The 23,282-nt window shown below is 39.0% G+C and overlaps 1 long non-coding RNA gene across 1 annotated transcript in view; it reads left to right on the top strand.

Annotated features, from left to right (window-relative positions):
• Positions 1–246: 246 nt before the first annotated feature.
• Positions 247–23,282, top strand: part of LOC306760753 — a 115,572-nt gene continuing 92,536 nt past the window's right edge. The window contains exons 1-2 of the long non-coding RNA XR_013771453.1: positions 247–369; positions 18,982–19,049. This is a non-coding gene — a long non-coding RNA (uncharacterized lncRNA). The remainder of the gene's footprint in view (positions 370–18,981; positions 19,050–23,282) is intronic.

Here is a 23,282-nt window from a genome sequence, read left to right as displayed (position 1 = left end):
AGCCAGTCAATGGAGAGGGCAGGGAGAAGCAATGGAGCGATGTAATGTGTAATCTTACTACTCAATGGGCTGTGCCCAGCAACGGGCCTCTGAATGCTGGAAGTGTCAGAGAGATAAATAGCAGAGTGTCCCCCTCGAAAAACATGATTAATACCCCGCCTGGTGACGCTGCTGAAGATGAAGTGGGAGCAGCTGGCTCAGGCAGCGTAGGCACGCAGGGAGAGGTGGGAGGGGGGGGCGGGAGCGAGCGCAGCGGAGCAGAGAGGGCAAAGAGTAGGACACACTGGCAGCTAGGGGAAAGGAAGGCAAGGCAAGGGCAATCTGGGCCACCACAGGCACAGGGACCCCTACCTCCCCTCATCTTCCCAGGTACGCAGCTTTATCTTTTTTTTCCCCCTCCTTATTTCCATCAGGGTTTAACACTTAAATAATCTTCAGCTGCTTTTTGCACATACTGTCTGTACTCATTAACACATGCAAGCATTGTGTCAACCTATGAAAGTTGACACTTGTGTCCTTTAGTTATACAAATCATGAGTGTTAATAACATGAGGGAGCACAAAGGTGAGAGTTAAATGCAGCATCGTACTGTATATCATTAATGCACATTTCCATATGACTCCAAAAGAGCTCTTGGTGTAACTTTCCATCATATGTGAGCCTTACAGCCTTTCAAGTATCAGCCTGTAATAAAGTTTTGTCAGTTAGTAGAAAACTGTACTTACTGTTCAGAGAAACACCCCCTGCAGAGTGATGCCCGCCATTAAATTTAGTTGAAACTCTCGAAACACAGAAAAGAACACATGGAGTTTTTTTTTTTGGGGGGTCTGTTCTGTTGTGGAAGTAAACATGTCGAGGGGTGGGCTACTTTTTCATGGTTCAGGGGGCCCAACCCTCCCCTCACACAATTAACTTTTCCACTGTAATGAGATGATTGATATGCTGGAAGTGTGTGCTTTAAGGAGATATTAATCATTCCCTCTGGTAATTTTAATCATGCGTTCCATCATCCCCAGCTGCTGAGGATCACCTTCCTAGCAAACAAAGGGCGGCCATGCCACTTGCATAGTCATTCTGTTCTAGTTTAACTTTATTTTATGCTGGTTCCTCCCATCTGTTCGCACAAGCCTCCACAGCCCACGTTGCACGTTGACAAGCTGGGTAAGCAGTGTGTGGGTGGGTGATTGTGTGTGTGTGTGTGTGTGTGTGTGTGTGTGTGTATGTGTGTGCATGTATGTGTGTGTAAACTTTAGAAGCACAGGCATCTTTGAAATGGTAAATCTAATCCTCTAGGTCCGTGACTGGTTGGTACATCGCCACCAGCCACCTCCACTAACACGCACAGTAATGCATACAAACAGCAGGCACGTGTGCACACACAGTCTTTGAGACACAATCAATGTGACACAGATTCTGACGCGCACACAGAATCATACACAAGTGCATATACCACATGGTGTGGGCAATATGTCAGAGCAAAGCATAATTTGGCATTTGAACCAGTCACTATTATTGGAAGTCTGAAGAATGCTGCAGGGAAGATTTATTTAGATGACAAACAACTTGGAAACTCTCTCCCTTTCCCTTGACTATGTTGAAAGTCAAAGAGACTTATATATTCCCAAAGCACTGATTAGTTCATGTTGAGTGCCTCCGTTGTGCTTTACTGTACGTCTGCATTGTTGTTCCATGTTTTTCACCCAAGGCTATGCAAGATTTGTAAAAGGTATCCCAAAATCAAAAGCATTTATCCTGACTTTGTGTCAGGTGCTCTGTTCTAACAGTCAAGGCCAAAAGAAAAAACTAACAGTCATCCTGTCACGCCTTTAAACACAAAACAGAAGCCATCGTAGTTGACAAAAGAAAGAAAAAAGTACAATGAATGACTTATTAAGGAAAGTAAAACAATACAAAATTATATATAAGTGGGAAAGTCTTCGTAGCATACAAGGTTGCACATTAACTGCTGTTTCAAAACATGCTCAAACAAGTGACAGCTTCAAACTTCCACTTGACAAGAGTCCCAAATGCGCCTTTAATCATGTGCAAAATTAATGACATCCAGCTGACAGATATTCCATCATAAATGCAGAAGTTTTTGAAAGTTATTGAAGGGGGCTTGTCTGGTTGTGTGCAGATTAGCATTGCTTGCATGCAGTCAGAGGCCAGTGCAAAGCAGATAGGTTAATCCCCAGGACGAGTTGATAGGACACCTCCCTAAATGCACAGAGCCGTGCTGCTTCTAAAACCCATTAATTGCGCCCAATATGAAAAAAAGTAATTTAATTTTACATCAAGTCCAGCCTCATCTGTTATCTGTGGCACACTTCTGTAGAGTACATAAAGGTAATAGAGGTTTTCAGGGGCTATTCCCCACTTATTATCAAATAATGATGAATGAATATGCCAGGAAATGACAGCTGGTAGATGTTTTTTTGTTTTTTTCCTCTCCTCTCCTTTTAGAGCGGCGGAGGGGCTGAAAAAGCATCCATTTGCAACTTTTTTAGAAATTTTCTCCCTTTCACTTTGAGAAAAAGAAGAAACTTTGGGACTTTGTGTTTGTGTTGTGAAAAGAAGAAAGACTTTGGATATGAAAATGATAACATACATCTGTTAAAAAAAAAAGGTATCAGTTGGAGGAATCTGGAATCAAAATGTAGAAATCAGAAAACTTTGTCTTCAACAATGTATCATAAATTAGTCTGTCACTGAATTTGTTAGAAGACTCAAAGAGTCATTTGGTGTGAAGAATACCTGATATGTGAGGCCAAAGAATAAAAAAATAATAAAAAAAAAGCAAATAATGTAAAACCTGACAGGTGTGCTTTTAAAGGCTGCATAGTATCTGTCTTCTAAACAAGTAAGTAGCTTGTCAGCACCGTCGATGGACTGAATATCATCCATTCAAAAGCATTATACATTTTATTATGACTTCATGCTTATCTCTGTTGTAAATAGTCTTGATAGCGTGAAGTGCCTTATAGGAAATGTTTCGTGAAAGGTACTCGTAAAGAAAGCATGACGACAACTGGCTGGCCCTCATTATTTCCACCTTGCTTTACCCTGGCACCCCTGCTCCACTGCATGACTAAGAGACAATTAATCCTAATAATCAGGGCCTTAGCCGTCATTCCTCATTCTGGCAGGCCTTTTTTTCTATAGGGGCACAGAGGGAGTGCCTGAGCCATGGATCTCTGCTGCACAGATGAACCTCATACAGATGTTGAATGAGCAGTGTGGTTAATGGCTTAGCCTTCTTATGGCCTTCACACATGTACAAAAATGGAAAACTGAAGGTGGCATTTTATCATGTCATGTCTGCCACATAATAAAAGACTGGCCAGACTTCTCAGTCTTCTGAAAGGTGTCATACTTTCTGCAAAGGAGAAAACCCGTAAAAAAAATGCAATAATGTGGGCGTCTTGTAAAGCTTGGAAAGCATCAGCCCAACATGTTGGCACTGATCATTTTAACCAAATTTAACCACACAGATCAGCCAAAGCCCTAAAAAAACTGACGGTTGAAGTGGATAAGATTCTTCACATTATGACAAATGTACAAACAAAATCTGATTTCGTTGCCTGTGTAAAAAGTGAGCTGAAGTGAAGTCTTTTTCACAACTTAAAAACAAAAGTGTTTTTCAGATAGCTGAGTTTTAATCCCCAATGCAGTCATGCTAACATCATTGTTCGTAATCTGAATTTAGGTAAGGTCCATAATTCTCCAAACACTTTAAGCACCTTTTCTGCAACGTATTAGTACGATAGTAATTCATGAACTCCATCTTTTTTTTTTTTTTCAATTTCAGCCTGTACATTTTTAGTAAATACATTTTAGTATTTTTAAACTAAAAACTTAAAAAAAAAAAAAAAAATGTTGCTACAGATCTTTGAACTTGTTTTTCTTTTTGTTGCATCTCATTGTTCCTGCATGCACATGTTTGAATCCTTGTCTACTGGCGGTTGTGTATAGAGGCTTAGGCACCTTTGGCAAATATTTATGTTTGTATGTTTGTTTATGTTAGTAATATCTATTTCAAGAATGCCAGAAATTACTTCTTTCATGTGTGCAAAAGTCGTTCAGGATTTTGAGTTCCATATTATTCTGATGTGGAAAAATAACTTTTTTCAAGTTCTGTTCGCATCCAGAATTTGATGATGTTTACCAGAATTCACTTTTGTGCTGTCGCTGGCGCCACACAAGCCTAAACTCGAATGTTTTGGCCCATGTGCTTAATGGTTTGATGATGTGTGATTTTCATCAGATGGTGAACTCTTTTTCATATAGTATTATCAACCAACTGCATTTTATGTGACTTTGGCAGGTGAACTGGGTTTTAACTTCATCTGTCCACAGCTTGTCTCCAAAAACCACTCTGGCTTATCCCGATATTGCTTTGCATTCCTGAGACACTGACTTGTGATGAGCTCACAGGTGAGGCTTCTTCCTTGGAAGGTTTTATTTTCTTCCCGATCCTCTTAACTAAAGTTTCTTTGCTATTATTAATACTGGAGATTTGGAGCTAGAAGCCCGTTGGTTTAGTTTATAGCCTTCCTCTGCTTTGCTGAGATCAGGTCAGGTCTTCTGTTAGCTGCCATAAGCACTACATGGTTAAGAATTAAAACATATTTGAAAGTTCAAAAAACTTTATGAAGCCCAACAATCTTGTAAAATTACAAATGCTGCAGAGTTAAAGAGTGTGCCGGTACATTTGCATGCAGCACTGCTACTATCAGGCAAGTAATTACTTAAAAATATATATCAGGCAACTCAATTTTTATATAAACACATTTTCTTGTTCTGAAAATAAGCAAACATGCTACACATGTCCACATACTTCTGTCATCAGTGCCAGAAGATTGCGACATGCTTTCGTATCACAGCGGAAAGGCTGTGATGTAATGTTTGACTTATCAGCATGGGGACCTAATCTTCTCAAATTAGAGCCCAAATGACTGTTGAGCGCTACAATCCCAGCGTGGGGAAGCAAAGGGAGCGCTATGACCGCCGCAGACAGGCGGCTCAAGCAAACAGCAGATGCTAAGGGGCTGTTTTGGTGCAGAAGAAGAAAATCACTATCACAATACACCAATTATGGTAGTCTCAAATTCACCAAGCTGGAACATGGTGTGTCCTAACAGCTTCTCTGTTGCATTCACAACATTCCACACAAAGAGCTCATTAGGCCCCCACATCCTCTCTCTGATTAAAGGTGGAGGAGTAATTGCCCAGCACCTGGTCACTAAGAGCCATTCAACCTGCCGTCCACAGTCTCCAGTACGCAGGTTGTGCATTATCTTTTTTTAAAAACACATAGAGTGGCCACCCCTTTCCAGTTTTGAGTTACATCTTTCTTTTTCCAGAGAACTATGTGAAGGGCAGGCTTATTAATCATACTCACAGCCACTGGAGCTAACAGTCAGTCAACACAGTTGGCCAGCCTTTCCATCTCTGTTGACATAAAGGTTTGTCCTAAAGCTTGCAGGTGCGTCCTGCTACTTCTGCATGTAAGTGAAAATATAGAACACATGCAGTCTTCCCCTTCAGCCAAACACTGACATATTCTACGAATTAGCTATAAAGCTACAAACGAACAATATAGTGAGAAAGTGTGTTTTAAGAAACCTCCCTGTGCTTTAAAATATGTGATAATTCTCAATAAATAATGTAACAGAGAAGCAGATAATAGTTTGGGAAAATGTAGTTTGTTATTGTAGTGATTTTCTACAGCATGGATACAACATATGTCAAACAGTCAAGCTTTGAGAAACAAACAGCTGGCTAGTTCAACTGAGAGGGAACTGCCTACTGAGCAAGAATGATCTCTCCCTGAGTGTCATCCGCCACCAGCATGAGGCAGAACCAGCATGTTTGGATTCCTACTGAACAGCAAGAATATGGCTCCTCTTGTCAACTTCACGCTGACAAGTGTAACATTGACACAAATTAATACAAAAGCTGCACAATTAATTTAATCCTGAGTTCCAGTTAAACAACAAAAGGAAAAAAAAAAAGTTTGTAGGAAGTCTTGTATGTGTGTGTTTGTGTGCATTAGGCTGTTTGTACAATTCTTACAGTGTGCATTTTCTTCCTTTTTTTTTTTTTTTCATTGCTCAAAAAGAAATGCTAATTATTGGGCTTCAGGTAGCGTAAATTGTACAGCTGTGGCGACTGTCAGTGCTCGTTGGACTATTGAGCTGGTGTACAGCATGACAGTGGGTGGTGTTTCTTGCTTTCATACCAAGAATCACCCGGCACTGTTGCCATCTATTGCCAACGTCAATCAGCAGGTTTCTTTTTAAGCAGAAGGGAGAAGGAGAGAAAAAAACAAAGTCTTCAACTAAAGATTTAATCCATACATCATCTGAGAAACATAAATTAACCTTTAATATTTATATTAGGTGTAACATGAGACTATAGTACATGTGTAGAGAGAGATAAACTTGAGACTTGATATTTATATTTCAGATCACCTCACATTTATTATTAATAGCCAGATGGCAGCAATAGTCCGTGCACATCCCTTTTAAATAGGCTCTGCTGGCACCAGCTGCATACTATGTTCCACTGCTGTAGATAGCTACAAACCATAATGAATTAATAAATAAATGTTTCTTTACCAGATTTTACACACCAGTTTGATATAAACTTTTATTATTTGGCAGCTGAAAAGGTTAAGTCAAAGAAGATTATTGTTGCGTGAACTGACAACATCTGAATGCAATTTTAAGTGAATGCAGTGTGAGCTTTGTGTCAATGTACAACTAATTAATAGATTGCTTACAGAAATTAGTTTTTCCAGATAAAATGCCATTTCCATAACAGATTTTTTTTAGAATCTGGAGTATTATAACATCGTGTTGTGTAATCTGCCCATGGTCGATGTCTAGTCCTAGTTCTCATACTGGATAATAAAGAACACAAGAGGATACACATTGTTAAAAATACAAAAATGTAAAGAAAAAAAAAGTGCTTTAAATAAATAACGTGTCACATTTTACAATTTTCCTTTGGAGATCCTATGTTTTCACTTTATTATAGATGATGTCAATGCAACATCACAACTAGTAGGTGTGAAAGGCCTGACTAGTTGACTTCAAAACTGACCTAAAATGAGCATGTGTGCATTTGTTCAGATGCGTTTATTTCCGTTTGGCGTGACCAGACTACAGATTGACCAGTTTAGTTTAGTTTAGTTTAGTTTAGTTTAGTTTAGTTTAGTTTAGTTTAGTCTGTTTTTCAGTCTGTAAAGGATCCACTTTCCATGGTACTCACACTTTCTAAAGGAATTGCAATTTAACTTACCGTGTCAAGGGTTAAACCAAGAAAGAAGGCAGTATTTTAACTCCGTAACCACCCTCTTGCATGGGGACAGTTAGGATTTCCTTTGTGTGCAGATGGTAGCATCACCCTGTCTGGCTACTCTGTAAGTTTAGAGCTCTGAGGAAGTGTTAGGTCAGATGAGACACATTTTCCTCTGCGGCTGGAGTCTCCATTTCAGTGATCACTGAGTGGCAATTCTTGGCTGAAGTTGTGTGTGTGTGCGTGTGTGTGTGTGTGTGTGTGGTAGTATGTATGTGTGTTTGTATTTCTGGTGAACCTGCATGAGAAGATGTTTGCTTTTTCTTAACCACAATGATAAAATTTCAGTTACTGTTACATTTTAGCCCAAGAGGGTTTGTTCAACTCTCACTTAATTTCGATTCAGTCTGTAACAGCACTGAAACTGTGGGACCAAACGAGACAACATTTAGCTCCACTTTTATTAGAATAAATATTAGAGTAATTCAATATTTACAATATTTATATCCAATATTTATCCAATATTCAACTTGTAATCAGCAGGCTAAGCAGAATGCGGCTTCTACAGTTGCTTGGGCAAACACTCGGGCATGGGAGGAGTTAGGAGACACCATGGAAAATTACTTCCGGGCAGCTTTCACAAAATTATGATGCACCATCCGATGACTCAGGAGGGGGAACGAGGGCTCATGGGAGGCTGCTGACCTCAACTTGGGATGTTGTGGGTTGGTGGGAGGAATACTTGAAAGACTCTCTACACCCCACCAGCATATCATCTGATGAGGAAGCAGAGTCGGGGCACCTTCCTATCTTTAGGGTTGAGGTCGCTGGTGTGGTTAAAAAGCTCCTTGGGGGCAGAAGCCCAAAGTTAGACAACATCTGCACGCAGTTCCTTAGGGGTCTGAACTCCATAGGGCTGTCAAAACAATACACACACACACACACATATATATATATATATATATATATATATATATATATATATATATATATATATATATATATAGAGAGAGAGAGAGAGAGAGAGAGAGAGAGAGAGAGAGAGAGAGAGAGAGCATGTTCTTAAGTTGAGTTATGCTTAGTCACACTTGCAGAGTTAAGGAGCAGTGAAACTTTGAGGAAAAAAATAAACTACAAAATAAAACCTAAAAAGAAAAAAAAAGAGAGTGATGAATGTAAAACATAGCATATGTAGTTGAGCACTACTGAGAACTCACTTGGCTGATTTTGTTGCCTAAGGGAGAGCTAACACTAAAATGCTCTTTGACCATGAAATGGCCCTGCCCGGTAATGGTGGTTAATGGCTGTATGGTGCAGAGGAGCTGAGTCTAGGCAGGGGGGAGACCTAACAGGGGCATCCTGCCTGCTCCACCAGACACCAGGGACAAAAAAGGGGAGGGCTGGGAAAAGAGTGACGTTTTTGCTTAAAATGATAAATGTCACTGTGCCATCACATTATACTAACCTGTGTAAAATAATGAAAGTTATTTAGTATTTAGCATGTTTTGGCTGATTTAGACAACTACATTCTAAAAGTTTTCATCAACAATATTTATGGCATTTAGATGATAATTTGCTTAAATAATTTATTTTAACTATACTAATATTGTGGATATAAATCAGCTGTTTAGGATATGAGAAGTAAGTCACATAATTCTTTGGTATTCTGGAGTCATGTAGTCATTTGGACAGAAATATTGTATATATACACTGATATCAGATGAGGGTTGACTGAGCTGACCTTTCCATATTAGAGCATATATTTTGCCATTTGTCCTTTGACTCCATGACTTCTGAACTACAGATTATGTAAATGTAACTGTCGAGTTATGCTGGAAGCACTTTTGACTGATATATTGCCCTCATCACTGCCAGGTTTCAGCAATGTGTCCTCTAGCTGAAAACCCAAAAGAGCAAAAACCCACCAGCAGGATGTGGCAGCAAGATTCCAGCTAAGGAATGGCATGTCATAGGTCATCCAGGGGCAGATGAGCTTAGTATTGAAATTCATATAGCAATATAATATGTGACAGTGCATGCACTGTAACCTAAAAGTGTCCTTTTTTATAGGTCACTGCAAACACACACAGAATGATACCACCAAATCATGCTGTTGAACTTTTGATCGTAGATGTTCTCGTACAGATAACTTTTGTTCCTTTATTGTTTTAAAGCAAATGACAAAATTACAGTAACTCAGAGTTGTTAACCTTCCTACCTACAATTAACAATTGCTACGTTCACATGAGAGTTTTAATTCCTGTTTAATTCTGAATGAAAGTGAATTCCGCTTTAAACTGATGAAAAATTACCATGTAAACACTTATTTCATAATATAAATTCCTAATGGGCAAAATCAAGAGAGCCCCTATTTGCATTTTCACTTACATATCCTGCTGTTATAAAGTTTAAATGTTATTTGGCTAAATAAACTGATTTACACTTACTTATATTACTGTGTGAAAGTATGTTAAAAGTTGCCCTTAATTTGATTTGAAGCAAAATATGGATGGTTAACTGGATTTATTTTCATAATACTAATGTCTCTGATCTTTTCTTTCTTTTAGATTAGCATTCCCATAGTTTCCTAGGTAGGAAAAACATACAAATATATGCTTTTACAGTTTTCTGTGGCTTTGTCATTCAGTTTTTTGCCTCTTTACTGAGTTGTAATAAATGGACTGATGCACATACATGGAGGCAAACACTCCATTTATATTATTTTAAAAAAGAACACACACAGAAAGACATTTACAGTATAGTCCCTAAATTAGGACCCAGACTTTCTTTTAGCTCTGTAGAGCAGATTTAGTTTTAATTAGATCCAGCGATGAGTCAGAATAAGTAGCTGATTCATCGGCTGGGGAGACAGTAAGCAAAGATAAAGACAACTGAGGGTTAAGCCGAAAAATTCTTCTGACAAACCTTGTCTGAGAAAGCTTTAGGTGACACAATGACAAGTGAAATATGGGGTCAACTATCAGTCATTTATCAATGAACCCATCCTGTCATCATTTGAATTTTGAGCACTAGCCGATATTAACCTTCATAACCCTGAGTCACGTCAGACAGCTTGGCGATGCCTGAGACTGACAGGCGCAGTATCAGAGTAACTGTTGGGTGTCAGTATAATAAATGCCTTCAGCCACATAAAGCCATGGATGAAATGGTACCAGCATGGTGATGGATATTTGAAGTAGTAGCTCTTCATAAACTCTTTTCCTAGTTGCTATATGCTGAGACTTTTGCAGCTGCCTGAACAACAGCAACATATTTAGGTTCTTTTACTTTTCCTTTTGTTTTGTGAGTATATTATGAAATCTCAATGCCTCAGTGTTGCATACCCTTAATGCACTTTGTGATAGTTCTGCTAAGTAAAGCAGCATACAGCAAAGTTAAAGCTAAAGGCTATTTAACATAATCATAATAATTCATTTGACTGGACAAAGCCATATGCCCTCAGTGTAAAGAAGGATTCTCTGTGACCTCTGCTGACTTAAAACTTCTGTGCCCTAAAGTAAAGTCAGAGATAAAATTACATCTGGGTGATATCCTCTTATTGACACGGCCTGGTGGGCATAACTGTGATTGACACACAGAACTCTGATTTTTAAAAGTTGTACAGTACTTTTAAAGATACACAGTCATGTCGCGCTAAATATATATAACAGTTTTATCACATTTGCTGTCTTTTTAAATAAAAACATCACACTGGGCTCATCATGCTAAAACTTAGAATGGCCGATCCCTTTTATAGAAATTAGCTGGATTATAGACTCTGTTGGTAAATTACTCCCTTTGGAGAAGAAAATTAACCTAGATTTCCATATCAAAGCTTTATGAATTGAGCCATTTTCTCTGCCCACCCATTATGGTGCAAAGAGAAAGTGGAGAGAGTCTGAAGAAGTAGCCTGCAGTGATATACAGGCCATACAGGGCTCCTTTCTTACAGGAGCAACACTGTAACACAGAGAATCAGCAGCTTTCATCTGAAGTGAAGAATGAGATCACTGGGCTTTTTGTGCAAGGTCAACTTGGAAGCAAGACATGACATGCTTAAAATTCGGTCATATCCTCACCAAACACTTGAAACACACTGTGCCAGCCAGGGGACCTGCTTGCCATTATGCAAAGAAGTGGTGGGCTTTGTGTAAATACGTAATCTTAATGAATGCGGAGATCTATGGAGGTGCAAACCCAAGTCAAGCAGAGAGGATTCAGAAATACGGTGTGAAAAACCTTCAAGTCAACAAGACTGAGCTGGTTATCTTAGTCCTGATATGTAGTTTATGGTGAATAAGGCTAAAAAAAAAAACAAAATTCTGATGTTCTGCTGCAAAACCAGCAAGAGCTTACTGATAAAACACCCATGATTTAAAATTTTTATTGGGAGAAGTTGGGTTGAACATCCACAAAATACAGGATATTTGTAATAAATCAACAGATGCTAATGAATCTGGCTGTTTCAAGAAAAAGTGTCACTTTTATGTTATAATTTCAAACTGTTTCACTCTGTCCTCATTTGTGCTTTTAAAGAGCCTGCTTTGTTTATTTGTCTTGTGACCTTTGTCACTGGTCCCAACTGATCTCTGCAATGCAAAGATCTAAAACAAAAGGACAGTCATTAGATGACATGTCACACAATATAGGGGTCTTATTCTGGACCCGTGCCTGCTGGCTGTGTCCTTTACTTTGCCCACATTGCTCTGTGAGGCTGCCAGGACATTGAGCCTGACACATCAGAACTGCTGCTCTCTTGGTGCCCTCTTTCATTCGCGCTATCACAGAGTCAAAGCCTGCAGAGACGAAGCTGTCCAGAGACTGAGCCCTGCTGGGTTTGACTGGGCCAAGATCCGATCAAGCCTCGAGGAGAGGGTCATCCTCTTCTCTGACTTCTACTTGCTATGATCTATGAACCGGTTCTAAAAAGGCCTGTGACTTGATTTGAGCAGACAGTCCCCCTTGAAAGCTGCCTTTGGTTTGGCTTCTGTAGCCTGGAACTGGAAGAGCAGGGTCAGGCTACACAGAGGCAGGAGAAAGCTCAAGCAAAAAAGCAAAAAGCACTGGGGGGGGGGGGTCTGTATGGAGGAGGGGGGCTCAGAACAGAGCTGATAGTCATGCTCCAGGTGCAGATGGCACACTGTTTTATGCGTGGCCTCGGTGGATTATGTCAGCGAAGCTACTGGAGGCATATAACATGGAGGGATCACACAAAAACATTGTCAACCAAAATTCAAAGATTCATTAACAAAGGTCATTTCCATGACAGCAAACACCTCATAGATGGCCAAGCCTTTTGAAACAGGCATGAGGGTAAAAGCAGGCTGAACAAAGAGGTCTTAAAACGAGGAGAGAAACTGTGATTTAGCAGATTTCTTTTTATGACAAAACGTTGTATGTGGGGGTCTCATTTAAATTAAATTTAATCAAAAAATTTTTTTTATTTTTTTTTAGAATAATCCACTTTACATAACCTTTTGTGTTAAAACACATGGCAGTGATGTTATTTGCAGATTATGTTTTCAAGAAAAATAAAAAAAGGAACCTTTTTAATAACTCTACAAACTATTTTATTCAGGGGTCTTATTATTATTAACTAATGACACGGTGACTTGATCAAGGCAGACACTACCCCTAAGGAGCTAGCATTGCAGCAACCCTAAAAACCAATAATGGTCAGAGGTCAGACAAGGGGAAGCAAAGATCCAAGTCCCATCCTATTGTGTGACATGTTTCCTTCGCCTGTGCGCCCCAAAGGCGTAGCATCAGGGTTAACACTTCAAACACTCAATATCTTCACAAAACACAAAGGACACAACTGCTTGCCATCCACATCGTTTCTTCCAGGAACAGAGATATGGATCCTTCCCAAAGGTCACTGCCAGCTGAAGTTTTAATGATTAAGCAACGCTTTGTTGTTTGACTTTTTTCCCCCAGTGCAAATCTACTTTTAGGTGCAAATGAACTGTTTAACTCAATATAGTGAAATAAAATTGAATCATGTTTTATATGTCACTTTTGTAACTTGTCAGCTGATAAAAATATTATAATTTAAAGATAATAAAATCAAATGTCAATATGATGAATATTCCTTGCCAGAAAAAAAAAAAAAAGACTCTATTAGTTTTTAGCATAATGTCTTTTGGAATAAACTGTTCTGTTAACTTTTCACAGCAAGAGTGGCTCAAACAGTAATAACGTATAACCATGCAGAAGGCTGTTTTAGCGGCTGACTGTGTGTCACACCTACATATTTATAAGTTAATTTCTTCCCCGTAGGAACTTTCCTCGTTCCTCTGCCTTCAAGCGTTTCAGAAAGCTTTTCTGCCACTGAAGGAAGTCTTTAGAATAAATCCAAAGACAGCATTGTTACCAGACAACAGTCCAGAGTCTACTCTGTTACACATTTATGAAATCGTGCACCAGAGTACAGACTAATCTCACAAGACCGGGATCTGATTTCCAGAAGATGATTCAAGAATCAATCTGGTTAGCTTCCTGTTTTCAGCCTGCTGCATTTGTACTCTGGGTGCAGCTCGGAGGGAGCTCCACTTTCCTTCGGATACGTTTGTGCTGGTGATAGTAAAACACCTCGTGTTGTGGGTCAATGAAAATCCACTGCCCCCTGATTTGGCTGTGGAAACTGTTGCATGCACAAATTATAAAGACTCTTCACATTTTAAATTTCCTACAAATTTGTATCCTTCCCATTTCTCCCTGCAACCACAAACATAGGAAAATAAATAAAAATCTCACATGTGCGGTGGATAAATATATAATTGTTTGTTCAAGTGTGTTTTGCACAGTATGAGACCTTCCGTTTGCTGCACCAAGTAGAATGCACTGCAGGCAGTCTCTTGAGGGAAGGTCTCATTTTCTGCCTCCTGCTGTGAAATATTCAGTCCGGCCTGAAATAATATGGAACTCGTTTCAAGGCTTAGCACTTTTCAAATATGCTGGCAATAATGGACAGGGCATCAAATGAAGCACAGACTCTCACAGAAAGGGGGAACAGAGGTTTTGAATCCACAGCCAGGGTTTCTCATAACACCAAAGACAGTTGAAGTGTGCTCTGCATATACAGTGCAGCGATTATTAAAAAGGGGGAAACAAGCCTGAAAATTCTTGCCAACACTTGAAATTTTGCCAGACTGCAGTGTGACTGTTTGGTTCTCAAATCTAAACATTACAGATATATGTCACGGTGCTAGATTATTTTAAAACACTTAAGTTTGTACGAAGAAAACCTTTAAATTAAAACTGCATTGTTTCTCCCTTGCTTTGTTGCATATCATGGAGAAATCTGTATTTCATTTGGGCTCGAGAAAGAAAAAAAAAAAAGGGGGGGGGGCAAAATCAAGAGAGCCCCATAATTGCACAGAAACGGGGTGCAGAAGAATGGTATAGAAAAGAATGTCTCCAGTGAAAGGATTCAAGAATTTAATAATCTACATCCTCTCAGACTTTGTCCTTCGTCTCTAATAGTCTTGGCCACAGAATATCCCTCTGAATGGGGGAGGAAGGGAGGGGGAGGACATGCTCACTGACCGCTTTTCACTCATCTTTAGACAGCCAGTCTTGGGTCTTTTCTCTTCAAGTTCTCTGTCACGTTTACAACTTCAAACACAGAGCACAGCCTTTTTTTTTTTTTTTTTTTTAAAAGACTCACTGCCATGTCTTTCAGGCTAAATATATATTTTTGTATTACATTAGCATGACAGGAATGGGAGTGTGTGTGTGTGTGTGTGTGTGTGTGATGCAAAGAAGACCCTGAGACTTAGACGACAAACACAATGAACTTGTTTGTTGCTGTACAGCTAAACAAGACTAGTTCCACATCTATCTATCTATCTATCTATGGAAACTTGAAGACTTACTTTATGTATTTCACGCCTGGAAGCCTGCGGGGACCGAGCCACCAGAAAGGCAGCAGACGCTCCAGACACCGGAGCGGCCACTGAGTGGCGCCGCAGCCCGCAACTTGTCGACGCAGTCCGGCAGTCAGCTGGCGTTTCCTCCCCTCTGCGCCACTCTGCCTGCGGGCTACGTCCTCTCGCTCACTCCCTCTCTCCCTCCGTGTTGGGTTACAGTGACAAGGCCCCTGTCTGAACCACGACTTTTCGAAAGATAATATTACAGGTAGGTGCGAGTCACGGACCGTGTCACTATCGATAGACAAATTAAGCATTGAAAAACAAGACCGTGACCCAGAAATTCTCCCCTTAATCGGGTCACCGTGCTCGTTTTCATCACTGAGTGATAATGGCACCCCTCACTGTCCTTAACATTGGAAATCCCCTTTACCACAACCTGTGGCTTTTCGGGTGCAGAGGAAATTGTTCACCTTTGGCGTTTGTTTTGAGCCACTCCTACCTGCTTACTGCTGTAATCGTTTATTCTTTCTTTCTTTTCTTTTTTCTTTTTTACACATACATATCTAGTTGAAGGTCAGTTTGCCCCTCTAATGAGCTGCAGAGAGGATTTGTATTAGCAGAGATAACTAAGAAAGAAATATTTTTGCTTTATCCTTTAATTGACAAAGCAAAACAAATTGGCTTCTCTCCAGGGTGCCCCTGAATTTTTTTTTTTTCTTAATGTTTTGGATCTGTATTTTCTTTTTTAAGCCACAGAACTGACCACATTGTTTTCTTGTTTTGAGGAAAAGCCGTCTAAGTCAGCGGCTTACTCTTGCCATCTTTATCTTCTGCCTTTCAAACAGATTGAAAAGTCCAGAAGGCTTGTCAGGTCCTGAGACAAATGCTGAGATGCAAGCAGAAATTTCTCTGAAATAGGCCAAACAGAGAGTCTAGCTCCAACAGGGTTTTGTTCTTGGTTCAGCTGAGGAAGCCCAATGCAAAGTGGGCCTTCAGCCAACTGGGATGAATTCTACGATGGAACCTAAACAGATGGGAAATAGTATAAAGGTGAATACAAGGTCAATCTGAGCTTCCCTGATAATGCTGTGGGCAGTGCTTATAGCAGTGTTTTAAAAGTTGACTTAAGAAAACAGATTGTATGGTCAGAGTAAACTCTTAAGACCATATTGGGCCATTTTTTTCCAGGCTCCTTTTGTCTGGATTGCCACAGGCGGAAGCAGCAGACACCAAATGGTCAAAAAATTGTTATCATTATGTTTGTCTGGAAATCAACAGAACGGGGGTGTTGATTTCCAGCGGGTGTTTTTTTTTTTTTTTTTTTACACACGCACACACACACTACCCGCCTTTTTTTCTATCCTAACCAAGATTTTTATATTTACCAGGGCTCACAGCTGATCTTTTCTCCAGTGTACAATTTAGACGGAGAAGGTTAAAGCACTCTGAATGCATGGGACCATACTGCAGGTAATTAATTTGTCAGCTCACTGATGAACTTCATTAATACATCTATCACCACACTTATTTGTAACTCGAGTAGATCATGTGGGACGTTTCAGAGAGCACAAACTGGGAGTACATTTTGTCCATTAGTAAACACTTCATGGCTTGTGTTGTGACTGAGGAGGTAGCCTCAGAGCTCCTCTCGGTCCAGTTGTAGTCATTTTCGCCCGTCACCTCCTCATCGCTGTAAAAACACTCGCTCTGGCTTGGGTAGATTAACAGAGAGCCCCCTAATGGAGTAATTACACTGAGCCAAACATCTATTTTTCACCTGTGCTCTGCCATTATTCTCTGTCCCCTATCCACTCCATTGGAAGTCACTTACTCTCCTTACAATGAGTTATCATTGACTGCCATTTAGACGTTCTAGAGCAATTTGTCTTACTGAGGCCACGCGCTGGCCTCATTGCAAAGAACAATCATTCTCCCTCCAATATATAAAACATTCATGGGAAAAAGGAAGAGAAAATGCCCCACAAACAGATAGTAGAGAGTGGCTAATAGATACTATAAAGGTGACAGACAAGGAAAATAATGTAGGCGATTACTGGAGCAGTGTGCACCACCAGTACAAAAGCTACAGGGACTGTACCACTGGAAAAAGAAATCCTGTACGAGACAAATGTGTTAAATGGCTAGTGTGTCAGCTAGTGGTTGTGGTTTTTATATTTGATTTAGCCATTTTGTTTATTGACATGTTTATTTATTATCCACCCAATAAAATTACAGAATAAAATCTATTTAAATGTATACACATTTTTGCGAGATTTTTACCCTTTTTTTTGTTTATCTCACTATGTTTTCATGCATGTTAATTATTGCAAATTTTTTCAAACTTTGCACAATGACTTAACTTACAGTATACACAGAAGAACCTGTCTCTCACTACAGGCTTACTCGAAGTTGGAATTTCACACAAAAGATTTACTTATGCATGGAAAACCACAACATACAAACAACAGAAAGTCTTTAGCTCTGCTGCATCTACATACTCTTCCTGTTTATCTTTCAATACCCTAATATGAGTATAGTTTTGTCTCGTATGGAATCATGTGTGTCTTATAAACCAGACTGATGTGACTTTTCCTGAAGGCAAACATTCCAGACAGCGGCATTGCTGCTGCCCTCAGACTTGCACGCATCCCACTCAGTCTGGCCAGGAAGGGTTAATCGTGTTCTTAACTGAGTGTTTTGTTAGATTAGTCTCTCCCACTGCTTAACACAATGACAAATAACCATTATTCTTTTTCTTGCACTGATAATCAGGACAACTTGAACATTTCTTACTAGCAGAAGTGAAACCATTAATCCTCAGTGATACTGCTGATAAGTGGTGACTTTGGAGTAATGGCCCTGTCACCTTCAAAAAAGAGGAGGGGAGAAAATTTGAACAATTAAAACAAGGTGCCCATTATATTTGCACACCCCATCTTTTTATGTCATCGGAAGGCATTTAGCGGTGCTAATGGACTAGTAGCAGAATGAAGTTTTGTTCATTATTAATATGAGGAAACATGTCCTTTGTGCTTAAGATGATCAGTTTGAGAACTTGCAGGCAGTAGGAGGCATGACTTTGTCAAGAAAGAAAAATGTAATCCATTTCTGATGTAGCTCTCTTCTGGTGTTGACTGATAAATATTATAATTATTACAATAAAACCATATGGATAAACTTGAGGACTGCCTGACATCTAATGTTATAATAAAAAAGAAAAAATAATCCATTCAACCTTGGCATGTGAGTTTTATCTCATTTGTATTTTGAAAATTGATCTTCATTCTTATTCTACATGTAATTATTGTTTTTCAAATAAATTTTAGATCAATATTTGTAGTTTATTTATTGAAGTGAAAGACTTGGAATAGTATCACAAGTAACTCACTATTATTGTGAGTGTTATCAGTGGAATATCGAGCCGTGTTTTGGCACATTGCAGACTACAGAGTGAGACAAAGTGGATTTTTGTGCAGAAACCAATGATCACGGCTGATTTGGACCCTGGATGTAGGTGATAAGATATGCCTCCCAAAGTTTCTAAAGAAGCCATTATTTTGCTGTCCTCAGGACTTAGGATCCATTATTAACTGTGCATTTTTTTAACAAATTTGCCCAATCTCTTACTACCTTTTTCTCATACTTCACTGAGCCTGAGTTTTGGACTGCTTGATTGAACACAAAAATAAGTTATAAGGACATAATTTTTTGCCCAGGAACTTTTGGTGATACATTTTTTTCTTATTACAATATGTAGATAAAAACATGACAAGAAGGTATTTTTCTCTCTTTTTATTTTTTACAGCTGAAGTAACAGAGTCAGCGAGGCAGTCAGAGTAAACATGGGCATTGTAGCTGAAGAGAGCATTAAAGGTAAGTGCTGGAATTCATGAAAACCACAGTCCAGTAGATTACTAGAAGATAACACTCCCTCTGTAACTGCACAACTCTGGAGAAACATAACAAGCCAAGGATTTACATAATTGTACAAAATGATAATATACAGTACTCTGAGTATTACAGCTCCAGCTGATCTGTCCTGCTATATATTCTGTAATTTATGTCCTCTAGCTGCAGTAGCATTAGAGCTTTCTGAACACCAGTGTGTGTGTGTTGCACCAGACACTCTGCATGACTCACCATGCATCTCTTGAGTATTTTTTTTAACGTGAACTGAAAACAAGGTGGCAACTGTTTAACTGTGAGCTAATCACCAATACCACAAGGCCATATTCAAAGATCTTGAAGGCTAAATGAAAATCTTGCACAGGCACTAATCAGTTATTTATAGATCCCAAGAGGTCTGAAGCTATAACTAGCAGGATTATATTTTCTTTCTGTTTGTAATTTGAGATGATTTCCTAGTTCTTCAATGGATGTCTTTTTTTTGTCTTTTATTCAGTACAGTATTTTCTAAATACATTTTTCATTTCAGGAACATATTTTCATCGTGTGTACTAAACAATTGTTGAGGTTCTATTGTTGCTTTATCATCAATTTGTTAATAATGACTGAACACAGCCAGATTCTCCAGGAGGTAATTGATTTATTAAGAGGAGAAGATTAAAACATGCCTATTTAATTGCTCATTGCTGCTCAAGATGGGAAAAATCTGTTCAAGTTGAAGTTTGAGTCATTTCTCTTGTTTGTTTCATCAAGCACATGGACATTGACTGAGAAGCAAAGTAGAACTAATTAGGCTGTTGAATGTTTCTGAGTTAGCCCTTAAAGTCTTTAAAACAGATGGTGAAGAAAATCTTGTTTATCACAAGATTTGATCTTTATATGTAATTAGTTTAAGATGCAAAGCTGTAAAAAAATGATCCAAATATTAAAACCAAAGCTGATTTGAAAAGTGGAACATTTGAAGAGCAGTGAGTTATAGTTGACTTGCTTCGTTTCTGCCCTGTTTTTTAAATTAAAACAGCTTTGCTACTTACACATAACGCTCTGACATTAAAATGTCCAAAAAATATCATTAGCTTGATAGGATAATATTTTTTTCTACTTCTTAGCTTCCTTTTATCGTATGTTTATGTGCTGTCAAACTTACTTTTTTGTGTCAAACACATGATTCTTGGCAGCAGTGCAGTCCCAGCTACTTGATACTTACTATTTCTATGGCTGTATGTCTGTTTTGATCAAAGGGGTCCAGGGGCCTAAGTTTCAAATCCTCCAAAGCCCATTTTGGCTACTCTTTGTTTAGCCCATTGGCATTCTGACCCCATGCTTCTCAGACTTTGAACTCAAAGCTTGGAAAAGCCGTATCGCTTCTTTAAACACATTATCTGTAGGCTAGGTTTTAAGAATATCACTAATCATCTTAAGGGTTTAGTGCAGTGTGGCAGTAACGTTAAAGCTCCCGGGCCCACTTCCACATACAGCCACTGTAAGGGATTTTCTCTTGGATATACGGTAATAGTAGTACATCTGTTTTAAGTTGATGTATTTTGGATTCATTTTGCTGTATGCGTGGCTGAAGTGAAACATTTAATCATATTCCTAAAAATTTATGACAAAAATTTTGAGCAATCTCAAGGTCGGTACAGTTCTCTGGAAATGATGGCATAAGCATTGCATCACTACCAAATACACACACCGCCTCTCTCATATTCAGCAATAACAATTATCATAAAGTTTTTGAATTTGAGAGATATTTACCTAAGCCTATGTATTTTTTCTTTTTTTTTTTATGTTTGATCTGTAAAACTGGGATTTTCAGTCCCCTGAAAACTGATTCACTGATGCATATTTGCTCACATAGAGACACAAGTTAACATTTAGTTCACTTTGCGTTCCAGATGAAAATGTAGTGCAACTGTACACATCAGAGAACTTAGTATAAAGTTTAATGTCAACTCTTAATGCTGCCCTTTAAGAGATCATTTCCCGGCTACTGTCGAGAAATTGATATGGACAGCATATCTTTTGAGATGATAATGCTACAAATGCAATTCAAGCAAAGATTCCATAAGTGAAAATAGGAAGCGACCAGAGTTTTGTAGAACTTGTGTGACAGTAAGCATTGCGTGGTGTGTTCTTAAATCTTTGAAAAGATGCAGTTTATGTCTAACAGTAGGGTGGTTAAATATGGAAAGTTTTGTCTATTACAACTTGTTCATGTGCAAGTCTAACATTTTAAACAGAGGAGCCCAAATTTTGTTCATTGGTCATATTTGATCATATTTAAATTTAGATGGAATATTACTTCTTATGTTCTTTTCTTCCCCAAATATTGTCAAAATTTACTTACAAGGCAAATTTGTTACATCCGACTGAACATTATAAGCTATCTGCTTGGCAACATTTAATGAATGTTGATGATAATAGCAGGAAAAGCATTTAGCAATACCGGCTGGATTCAATTGAAAATCTCTGAAAAATTTGCGCACTCTCTTAAAAATTTGGATGTGCACACATGACTCCATACAGGATGGTTTGTGCCCCTCAGCTCTACTCAAATGTCCTCACGTCTATCAGTCTCCATGATGAAGATTTGGTACCTTGAATACTAGTAGCTTCATCTGGAAATATTTCAGCTGCATTTCTGCTCCTCTAAATAGAGATGGAGATAAAGCAGAAGGAGGTAAAAACCCATCCTGTTTTGTGAATCCTAGAGAAGGCCTTGAACCCTGCCATTCATCCCTTTCACTTCATCAGCTGAGTCTAATTGCAAGAGAGGACAGGATACCCAGAGCCCAATTGTTCTTTATCCTCTTTGGAGCCTCTGAGGCATGAAAAGCGAAAGGCCTGCTTTTGATCTTTTTTTCTGTTAGTTTTTTTTTTTTCTCTGTCATCCCCTACTATCCTTTTCCTTAGAATGAGACACTCCTTTCACACTGTGCCCTCTTCTTCATCCTCGCAAAATAATTATCAAGCTCTGCCTCATCAAATAATGGTGGATATTGGGGGTCATGATAGGGAGGGCCAGAGGTCTGCTGGGTGGCCCTAGGATGTGGTGAAGCCTCCATCTAATCTTAGAGGCAGTCTCCTTAGTCGTGGCTACCTTTATATACCTTGACCTCGGTTTTCGTTTGTCTGTCCTAATGAGACCCTCTCATGCAGCCAAGGCAATAGAGGTCTTGCAATGGCAGGGTTGGAAGGCCAAAGTACAATGAGACACAGAGCTGTTGTGAGACAAGGGCGCATCTGTGCCATCTTATTAAGCCTCGGAAAAGAGCTCATGTGTTTCAACGGCCCACAGACGCTGAGAGCAGATCTATTGACACTTACTTGTCCTTTGCGGTCAACACCTTTCTGTGAGGAGGTAGGCACACCCAAGTTCTTGTTAGAAGCAATTCTTGGTAGAGCATTTAGCAAGGCAAAGTGCTTAACGTGGTTCGGGTGACCATTTGGAGGGAAAATAAAAAGTGCAGCTTTGCATAAATGGAACATTGCATTGATTTACAATAGATGTCAAAGATCACTTTCTCAAAAGAAGGAGCAAAGGCTGCCGAAGTTTATTTTAATTCTTGATTTCGCACCCCTCACCCTGACTTTTATTCATGTATGTATTTTTGTCCAGAAAGTTGCTGTAGCTTTTTTTTTTTTTTATCGAAAACCATTTTTTAAAAAAAAATTCTAGCACTTTCTTCAAATATATATAAAAAATATAAATAAAATAAAATAACTGAAAAAGCCACAAAACAAAAACAATAAAAAGCAAACAAACAAACAAATAAAAAAAAAAAAAAAAAAAAAAAAAGCAAAGCCTTGCTAACCTAGCTTAAACCCCTGCTGGCAAAAGTCAGACAACAAGAAAATGATAAAAAAAAAGAAAGAAAAAAGAAAGAACAAACAAAAGAAAACAAAACAAAACAAACATAAACCTAACTACCTATCTAACAACCAGAAGGGACAGCCGGATATAAGTAAAGCAAAATGACAAACAAAAACACAAGTATTGGCAAACAAAAACCTTTAAGCAATCATGTTAAGCACGCCTAACATCTGAGCACTGTGCCAGAACAAAGCAGGGCCCCTGTCAGAGCATCGATCCACTCCTGAAGGCATACATCCACAGCTCCCTGATTGCTCCCTGCTCCTCGCGCCTTTCTCCCCCGCGCCTCCAACTCTCTACTCTGGCTCCTTTCTGAGAGTCTTCTT

The sequence above is a fragment of the Telmatherina bonti genome (assembly GCF_933228915.1).
Source record: "Telmatherina bonti genome assembly, chromosome: 2".
NCBI classification, from domain to species: domain Eukaryota; kingdom Metazoa; phylum Chordata; class Actinopteri; order Atheriniformes; family Telmatherinidae; genus Telmatherina; species Telmatherina bonti.
This window is presented reverse-complemented; position numbering and strand designations above follow the sequence as displayed.